The 10,294-nt window shown below is 32.1% G+C and overlaps 1 long non-coding RNA gene across 1 annotated transcript; it reads left to right on the forward strand.

The window, feature by feature from the left end:
* Positions 1–2,750: 2,750 nt before the first annotated feature.
* On the forward strand, positions 2,751–9,957 carry LOC128558475 (uncharacterized). Its single transcript, XR_008371655.1, has 2 exons — positions 2,751–4,502; positions 5,153–9,957. It is a non-coding gene; the product is annotated as an uncharacterized LOC128558475 (long non-coding RNA).
* The last annotated feature ends 337 nt before the right edge of the window (positions 9,958–10,294 follow it).

Raw genomic sequence — 10,294 nt, forward strand, 5'->3', positions numbered from 1 at the left:
GCGGTCATTTAAGGCAGGAAATCACTTTACCTGAACTTACAAGGGGCCTTCCAACAATATACCACATGGGACAGAAAGAAAATTTAATTTCCCATCCGAACATCTGAATTATTGTTCCCCACGTTTTTTTGAGGAAAACGGCAGACGGTAGAAGAAACAAAACTTTTTACAATGTTTTTTTAAAATGGCACAACCTCGTACTGGGTTGAGAGGGGAAAACGACGAAATTCAAGAATGAAAATCACAGAAAACCAAAATGTTTTTATTAGTAAGACGGCGACAGATTCCCCGGTAAAACGTAAAGCGGAGATGGCACCCGTAAATGGGGAATCTGAGAAACGATAAAAAGATACCCCTCATACCGCATGATTTGGCCCCAAAAGCACTGATTTCAACACTTAAAATATGAAAAAAAATAAGTATTGTGTTGCTTTTTTTGTTACCCTATTGTCATATTTTTTTTTTCATTTTTTATGACGCTTAAGTTGCTTTTTACTTTTTAATTTTAATCTGGTAAGAGCTCTTTCGGTCATAATTTCTGGTTCATCAAAGTTTAAAGTTTTTTAAAAGTGTGCTGTTTTAATTACTTTTGGGTCTAAACCGTGTCAAGAAATTTCCCCCGGGATGTCTCGCTCACGCCTTTTCTATGGACAAAATAATTTGTCCTCAAAATTGAAACACCGTGCATTAATTTTTTGCTAGACATGATTGCTTTTAATTTATAATTTTTAAATCAAAACAAATGATAATTGCAGAAATGAATACGAAGTCACAGAAAACGAATTTGTTATTTTAGATCAAAATAATGACAGATTCCCGGTAAAACCAACCACGGAAATGGCAACAATTACAACGGGGGAAACTGAGAATCATTTAAAAAGTACCCTCACAATTCCGTGAGTGGACCCAAGCAATGATTTCAAATTTGAAACTTTTGAAAAAGAATAAAAAAATTGTATTTTCTTTTTTGTTAGATATTTCCATAAAATTTTAATATAATACAAGTACCGCTTTTAGTTTTTTTTTGCATTTTAATTTTTAAAGCATGTAAGCAGTGTTTTGGTAATATTTTCTCTTTTGCATTACCGCTTCGTCAATGTTTATGGTTTTTTTAAAGGAGGTTTTACCGTTTTAATTACTTTGGGTCAAACTGCACCATAAACTAATCGAGGGATGACTCACCACGCCCTTAAACATATGGACACAATATATTTGTCTTTAAATTTTGAAATTAACACGCAGCATATTTATTCTGACAGTTTTTTTATAATTTCACATTAAAACAAATAATAATGACTTTCCCACGCCTTTTTATCATATGGCAATATTTGTTTGTTTAAATAGAAATTTCGCTGCAGTTTTTTTAGCAGGAAAGATTATTTTTATAAATTTTCATTAAAAAAAAATGAAAAGACTCACTCACCCTTTTCAAGGACAAAAATAATTTTTCTTTAATTATGAAATTACGCTGCATTTTATTTTTTGAGACATGTTTTTTTTTTTATAATTTTTAATTAATGAAAAAAATTTATTGTCACCTTCGTGAGAAACATGAGTACAAAGCATGTAGATCAAAATAATTTTTGTACCAAATGAAGACGGGGCTGCAACGACTCCCCCGGCCAATGGGAACGAAGGTAACTTCGCTAAATGTTGCTCATGTCCCCCGTTATAATGAATCTAAACTCTAAGTCTTTCTCTTTTTTTGTTTATATAAAGCCACCCTATTGAATTTGTGCAGTCAATTTTTTGGAATTGCGCCACAAAGATGTTTATCTACCCTTTTCGTCATTTTATTTTTGGGGTGTAGGACATTTTGTTAGGGAGGGGGAAAAGACACGTTGTAAGGTGCATCATAGTTCCAGGAAAAGTAAAATTTGTTTGTAATACTGATCACATGTCGCATTTACGTAGGGGCATCTCGGTGAACCAATTTTAGAATTAATAGATATTGGAATTTACCCTATAACGCACAAGATACAACATTTTTTCCAATTTAAAGTTTTAATAACACACAGTTCCTGATTTTAAAATAAAAATTTTTTACCAAGGCAAAATTTCTTGTAGTTTTCAGTTTTTGTATAACCCTTGGGGAAAAGGATTTTTGTACCATTGAATATTCTTTTTTTTCATTTTACGACCGATTTTTTTTAATGATAAGATCGCACGTTTAGTCCGTGGAAAAGGGCGCCCTTATTACAAAAATGTTTGGTTATGAACCCCAAATGTTTTTTTCCTTTTAATGAAAAAATACAAATTTTTCTTATTTAAAAAATATAACTGTGATGTATATTTTTATTTTTCATTCTTTAAAAAAATTTTTGATACACAAAGGGCAAAGACCTTTAACTATTTTAGTTTTTTTTTCTTTAAAAACGCTTTAAAAATTGGAAACAGTTAGCTAAGAAATATTTTACTAAATCGGATTTTACGAAATTCAGAACTTTTTGTCCTTTTAAAAAGTCTTTGAGTACTTTAAACTTTTTTTAAAAGCACAATTTAAAAAAAATCCATTTTAAATAATACTTGACCACCTTAAGAAGCAATGCAATGTGCTTTCCCCTTTGCAACAGATTATTTCAGTGTTTAACCACATTCTTATCACAGCATCACATTATAAATTGTCTAGCAATTCTTACTTTTTGCGTCGGGCATGTCCATCTCACAATTTTAAACTATCTCATTTAAGCTTTTTGTAATACGAAACAATTTCTTATAAATGAAAAATTTTCAAGTCACTTTCGGCTAAATTTAAAATAGATCGCGTCATGGTTTACTGAATATTGTATAATCTTTTCTGTATGTATTTTAGATTTTTTTCGCCGAAGATGAGATAAAGTTTCGGTCTGTTGGCACTTCGGTTTCTGATCGATTACTAGAGAACACTTCGGCTATAGTGAAATTACGTATGATAACTGTCTGTGCTCGGTAGATGAACGATATTGTTAAATGGATCAGTAAGTCAAGGTCACACTGGCCTCAGTACTGAAAACGATTTCATATGAATAGCTTAAACTTCGGTTATAAAAGGTCAAACTCAGTTAGAAATTTATAGTTTACTTTTTTTGTCATTGCACTCAGACTAATAAGAGACATTAACAAGTTCATACACTTAACAACTTTTCTAACTTCACACCATTTTTTATTTTTTCAATATCTGCTAAATTTTAACAAATTGAAATTTTAAAACTGGACACATTATTTAATGATCAGTTTAGTTAAATAAAATATAACAGTAATATCAACTGTACGTATATTCGTTGGTCCAAGACAGTTGCAATGAGGTAAGTCACAAAATGAATGCATCTTGGTGCTGGTCTCTATGCGGCAAGTAGTGCCATCTGCGTGATTAAACAATTTTGCAGCCAGTTTAATTACAATCTTCATGGGATAGAATATGATCTTATCTTGACATAGAATGCTGCTCTGCAAGAGTGCAATAAAACATTATAATATTGGTATTGAGAAATATGCACGAGTTTTGCAGTTAAGATTTTGCGCTACATAAGCGGTGCAATATTAATCAGCGAAAATACGAGTGCATATGTCTCAATGCAAGGCTTATCATCATTTTGTTATATATTCATTTTTACTTATAAAAAGATACATAATTTTATATTCGCACATGATAAAATTTGAATATGAAAATTTATACATTGAAATTTTATAGCGCGGATTGCCACATACAATTTGTAACGGATGGACGAAAGAACTGTTCAGATATTTTACAGATAAGGGGCCTGGCAATAACCGTGTCACACGCTAGGTATTGTTCAATCATATTATAAGGGATGTGAATTTAAAGTATACTTACGTTTGCGTTTAAAGATATGTAAATGTTGCTGAGTGTCAATATATAGTGTCATGAATGTTTACACTGACAGGAAAATTGCGCATTCGAAACTAAGAGAAGGTACTCGGACTAGCTACCAATTTCGGAAAAGATAACCAATATTAATAAATGCAGTTCTTTTTTAGTTAAAACCATCATTTATTCTATTTCAGACCCCTTCAAAACCATGTCAGTAGTCCCCAAGTCTATGTACTTTCAATTATCCGTTTTGGTTCATGTAGACAGACAAGCCCAGACTGGGCTGAAAAAATGTTTGAGCCATTTTTACGTGGTCGGTAGCAGGGTGGGTGTGGGGAGGGGTGTTCCTTCCCGCTTTGAACTGCAGTCAGATTTTGAAATGGGCATTGTGGCAGGTGGTAAAAGGGCAAATGTATCAAACTGTAAAGTGGCAATATGGGGGGAGGGTGTTGGAGGATACCCCCTCCTGCAAATAGGGTTTGGGGTATCACCACAAGGAAATTTTGAAAATGTAGACCCTTGATACAGCCTTTGGTGCGATTTCTATCTGAAAATTTTATGTTCCAATTTCTAAATATTACCTAGATTCTTTTTAGTATTACAATATTCAAAGTATGAATGACTGTCACTTCATATTTTTACTTTCAGGTCATGCCTCAGCACTAGAATATAAGTCTGATATTGATTCTATGTATGTATTTTAAAAATAAATTCTAGAATCATTTCTGTTACAATAATATCTATCATGTCTGTTACTTTAATGTTTAAATTTCATAACACAGCTCGATATTTACCCAAAATATTATATCCGGATATGATTACACTTTCTTTTATACTGCCAAAATCTCCAGTTTCAACAACATGTTTTACAAATTGTAATGATATGAAGACAGTTTAGCAGCAATTGGCAGTATCTGACATTGAAGTTTACGGTGAAATTATTTAAATCATTTCATAAACAAAATTGTTTCGTTTCGTCAAAGCACTCTAACATAGACGATCTACTTTCGATTTCAAAAACTACAAGAAAATACAATTTAATGTTTCGCCGATTTGTTTATATTCGAAAAAAAAACAACATAAAATCATTTTTAAAATCAGTAGTAATTAAACAAATCAGTAAGAGCTCTTTCTCGGGATAATTTATCCGCTTACTGACTGCAAAAATCAAGCCATGTGTCATCATGAAAAGCAGAATGGGTGACGGTTTCATTTTTTAGCGAACCTGAATCGTAAGCAAATTATCCAAACCAGTCAAAATTCCAGAAAGGTTACGATCTAGATTCTTTCTAGTATTACAATATCCAAAGTATGACTGTCACTTCATCTTTTTACTTTCAGGTCATGCCTCAGGACTAGAATACGAGTCTGACATAGATTATATGTAGGTGTAATAAAAATAAATTCTAGAATCATTTCTGTTACAATAATATCTATCATGTATGTTACTTGAATGTTAAAATTTCATAACACAGCTCGATATTTACCCAAAATATTATATCCGGATACAATTACACTTTTCTCCAGTTTCAACAATATATTTTACAAATTGTGATGATACGAAGACATTTAGCAGCAATTGGCAGTATCTGACATTGAAGTTTACGATTAAATTACCTCTTATTTAAATCTTTTCATAAAAAAATTGTTTCGTTTCGTCAAAGCAGCCAAACATAGACGATCTACTTTCGATTTCAAAAACTACAAGAAAATACAATTTAATGTTTCGCCGATTTGTTTATTTCTCGAAAAATAAGAATTAATATCATTTTTAATATCAGTAGTCTTATTCCGATAATTTATCCGTTTACTGACTACAAAATTCAACCCACGCAAAGTCGTAGAAGCATTGTTATAAACAGGTCACGCGTGTTCGCCGAGAAGTGTCCAGAATGTAGTTAGGGTTAGAATTAACGTACTGCACATATCTTATTCGGGTCATTTAAAATGAAGCTGTCATAATTTAATTTCATCGATGTGGTAAACTCTTTGATAAGAGACATTCCAATGCTTTCAGAGGTACCCACTCAATAAAATACTAGCAGTATGTTCTGGAACTATATTTTGTCTTTCGCTGGATGTTACGCAAGCTTTGTAAGTCTGCGCAATTCATAAAATGCACAGCACAATAAATTTGTTATTTGCGCAATGATTTTAAAGATTATTTTTTGAAACGGACAGGGTAACAAATGGATAATTTTGCTAATAAGTTAATATGCAGTTTTTATTTGAATTTGTGAACATCATATTTGCTATTTTGTGACAAAAGGGCATAAAATTCGTCACCATAATCATATGCGCAAATGTATTACCAAATCCCGCAGAATCGTTATGCGTGTTTATGCTTAATGAGTTACCGCAGAAGAAAATACGTGGCTTTATTCGAGTATCGCACAATTACAAGTCATAAATATGACAGATTACATCGTATATTGGTCATAGCAAATAGGAATGACATAAATGAACTTCATTCGATCAATGAACTCTTTGAAATTAGAGACAATCCAATGGAACTACATCACTTCGCTGTGTTGTGAGGCCATTTAAGAATGAGAAATCGTGCGATAGCAAGGACTCGTCAAACGCCTGACAGCGTTTAGCCGACAAAAAAAAAACAGACGTTACCCTTTTCGGATACATAATTGTTAAATATCACTTCAGAGAATATGAACTTCAGAAAGTGAAATATTGATGTTACAGAGACCCTACTGGTGCGTTGTTTGTTTTTCAGTAAAATGAAACAAAAGAAAGCTTCCAACAAATAATGGCTAACAAAAATGCAATTACATTGGCGAATTAGCAGGACTTTCTTTTTACGCATTTCAATTTACCTGCTGAAGTAAGAGTAATTCCCACAATCATTTTTTTCTGAATGGGAGAAGGAAAGACATGAATAAACTAATTAATGAAAACTAACAAATTAAAAAAAACGTTGTGTAAGTCAGTTACTTACCTCTTAGATCGGTATTCATGGATTGAAAATAACCGCGCTCGTGCGGTAACGATTCGCACGAGCGCGGGTATTTTCAATTCATGAACACCTCCTACTCGGTTAGTAACCTACACATCTAAACGACATCTAAAACCAAGTATTACACTGAAATCTTGTTTTGATGATTTTTAAAAATGTTGTTTAAGGTCTTTCGAAATATTATACATATAATCAATTTAGTTACGTAATACGCATTGAAAATATTAATCACCAATTATATAGAAAGAGCATATTTATCTCACTGTGAATTGGTTGTCAAATACTGTAATATCGTATGACTTGTAACGGTGTCAATAGCGTAAGATTTACCTAGGTGTAATGAATGGATTTCTATTGAATTTTATTTTCTATGGATAATAGTTGATAATTTCATACACTTAAGTACAATTATAACATATATCTATGATATCAAAGGCTGAGCGTGAAGCTATTATATCTCATTTTTTTTATTTATATGCCGTTACAACAGTTTCGCGCTCATCTCAAAATAAAGTAAATATAATGCGAGACAAATTACGTCTGCAGTGTTATACAAAAGGTCATATTCAAAAGCTTTTAGCCTTGAAAATGTAAGTTTTTCCGATTTCTCAACCAACATTTTATTAATTGTTAACACTGTATTATAATTTTGTTATAGAAATTTCTTCCTAGACAGCGTATGATTGTAATATTTCACATGGTCAGGATTATTACAAAATAAGCAATCAGATAGTAGGATTATGAGATAAATTGCAAAACTGTACCTAAATTGTTATAAAACTACAAAGACAATTGGTGAATTTCAATGCACGTTAAATCAATTAATCATATATATCAGTTTGCTATACAAATAATGTCTATAAGAAACAGGTTCGCTTTATTTTTATTACAAACTCGGGTTATAACGAAAACGCACTTGCTTGTCCCGATGAGTTCGCTAAAACCGGAGTTTACTGTACTTCAAACACAATTTGAAGTAAGCAATCATAGTGTATGAAGCCATCTCCGTTGCATGACACTAGCCAATTAATTGTGTTCACTACGCAGCTGCGTATTTGCGTAAAGGTAGCTACACGCTTGATTATTTGCTTATCATCAACATGTTGAAAATCAGAGCTAAAAGGATGGGAAATGAAAAAAAAAAAAAAGAAAACGACGAGAAAGTTTGGTGAACTGGGTTCTCCCTATGTTTGCTCTGGGTAACTTTTTGTACATTATTTCAAAGTTATTACAGCTCGTCTGATACTTAAACTTTAACAAAATATCATCTTACCTGTCTTATCGTCTGTTGCTAATTCTGTATTGCAAATGGTGATTATGAATCTAAGGGGAGTAAGTTTAAGTATATACAAACCAATGTGCTCTTATATTGTGCCTTTGTATTGTGCCTTTGTAGATTACAAGAAAGCGTTTGATTCTGTCGATCGTATGTGTTTATGGAATGAATTGCTGCAGCATAACATTGATGACAAAGTCTTTGAGGCTAAATATACAATATATGATAAAGCCAAATCGTGTGTAAGGAGTAGCCAAGGTCTATCAAATTTCTTCATTATAGCTCAACTGGTGTACGACAAGGTGAAAATTTATCACCAAATTGATCTTATTTTCTGTTTTCTTGAATGATTTAGTCTCACACATGCCTATTTTTTTTCAGGACTAGTGGAATTATCAAACAATGTAAAGGACCTGCTAAATGATGACATTTCAGAAATTTTTTCAAGTTATTTTTGTTACTTTATGCAGACGATACAGTGTTATTTGCAGAAGCTGAAAATGATTTACAAACTGCATTAAATGTTATGTCAGAATATTGTTACATTTGGAAACGTACAGTTCATTCCAATAAAACTAAGGTTGTTATTTTTCACGTGTAAAAGTGCGAAATAAGCCTACCTTTCATTATAATAATGCGGCACTTGAAGTAGTAGATGACTTCAGTTATCTAGGAATTTAATTTAACAACAATGGTTACTTCAATAAAACTAAAATGTATTTGGTTGACCAAGCTAGAAAAAATATGTATGCTCTGTTGAAAAAAAATGTAGGAAGTTGCAGCTTAGTATTGATTTACAATTACGTTTATTTGAGTCTGTGGTTCCACCAATATTATTGTATGGATCAGAGGTATGGGGTTTTGGTGATGTTACCATTGTTAAAAGTTTTCAGCTTATGGTTTTTTAAAATGGTACTAAAGGTTACAATGTCAACACCTAATATCATGTTTGTTTTTTTTGGCGAGCTTGGTGTGTTACCAATAGATGTTATAATTAGAAATAGAATATTGAACTACTGGTGTACCATTATTAATGGTAAACAAAAAAAGATAAACTGTATACTTTACAGGTTCATGTAGAGACTCCATCAGAAAATGTAAATTATTGTTCTTGGATTTCATATGTAAAAGAACTTTTAGAACAACTCGGACTTGCTGAATACTGGTTGAATCAATCAGTATTTTCACCAGTGTATTTCCGCAATATTGTACAACAGAGGTTGAAGGCCAGTTTATTCAATCTTGGAATGAAAAAATCTTTGCAAATTTCCAGAAAATATTTGTGTTACAGAATATTTATAACAACCTTTGAGATTGAAAATCATTTTAAAGTTTTACCAACAAATCTCGCAATATCCATGTGTCATTTCCGATGTAGGAACAATTTGTTACAAGTTGAAAGAGGGATATTTTTGAATATTGAGCTCAATAACAGGATTTGTTATCTGTGTAATAATACATCTTTAGGAGATGAATTTCATTACATTATAGTATGTCCATACTTAAATTTAGACAGAGTAAAATATATACCAAAAGACTTTCAACAGTCAAATGTAATGTCATTTCAACGTTTATTTCATAGTAATGATAGTACTCTTCTTTTTAAGTTAGCATTGTTTGTACAGAAAATACTTCAAATTTGTGGGGAGGAATAGGTTTTTGTCACTGGCAGTTATTTGCTAGCCTGCTAAATCACTGTTTTCAAACCTGGTTAATTCTAAATGTACACCGTCTTTTATCTTTTAGCTTACAAAATGTTTGTATCAGATCTATTATGAACGTAAAACTACTGTTTTATTTTATGTAGGCCCTTTAAGTGTTTGTTTTGTTAAATTTGTTGTTATTATAATACTGATGCCCGTATGTGTCCAGTTATAAATAAAATCTTGAAATCTTGAATCTCATAGATTTCCTCCCTTGACGTACATTTAACGTTTACAACCGCTGTGAGGAGTGTGTGAACAAACATTTAAAAGAGATTGGATCTGATAACCAGACTTCCATATCTGCTTTTTCTTCAGTTAGTCACCTGTAAGACACTTACACAGTAGTGTATATTGTATGCACTTGTAAATAAGTCGCATAATTAGCACGAACTTAATGGAGGGTGCACCTATAATTACAAGATACGATCAAAGGCAGATTTATGAAGCCACAGTCTCTGCCTATACGAATACATGCCCAGAGAGAGGGTCCGATTTCCCTTTCAGGAAGGAAAAGAAGGTCTTAACATAAG

Source organism: Mercenaria mercenaria, chromosome 7 (assembly GCF_021730395.1).
Source record: "Mercenaria mercenaria strain notata chromosome 7, MADL_Memer_1, whole genome shotgun sequence".
NCBI lineage: Eukaryota > Metazoa > Mollusca > Bivalvia > Venerida > Veneridae > Mercenaria > Mercenaria mercenaria.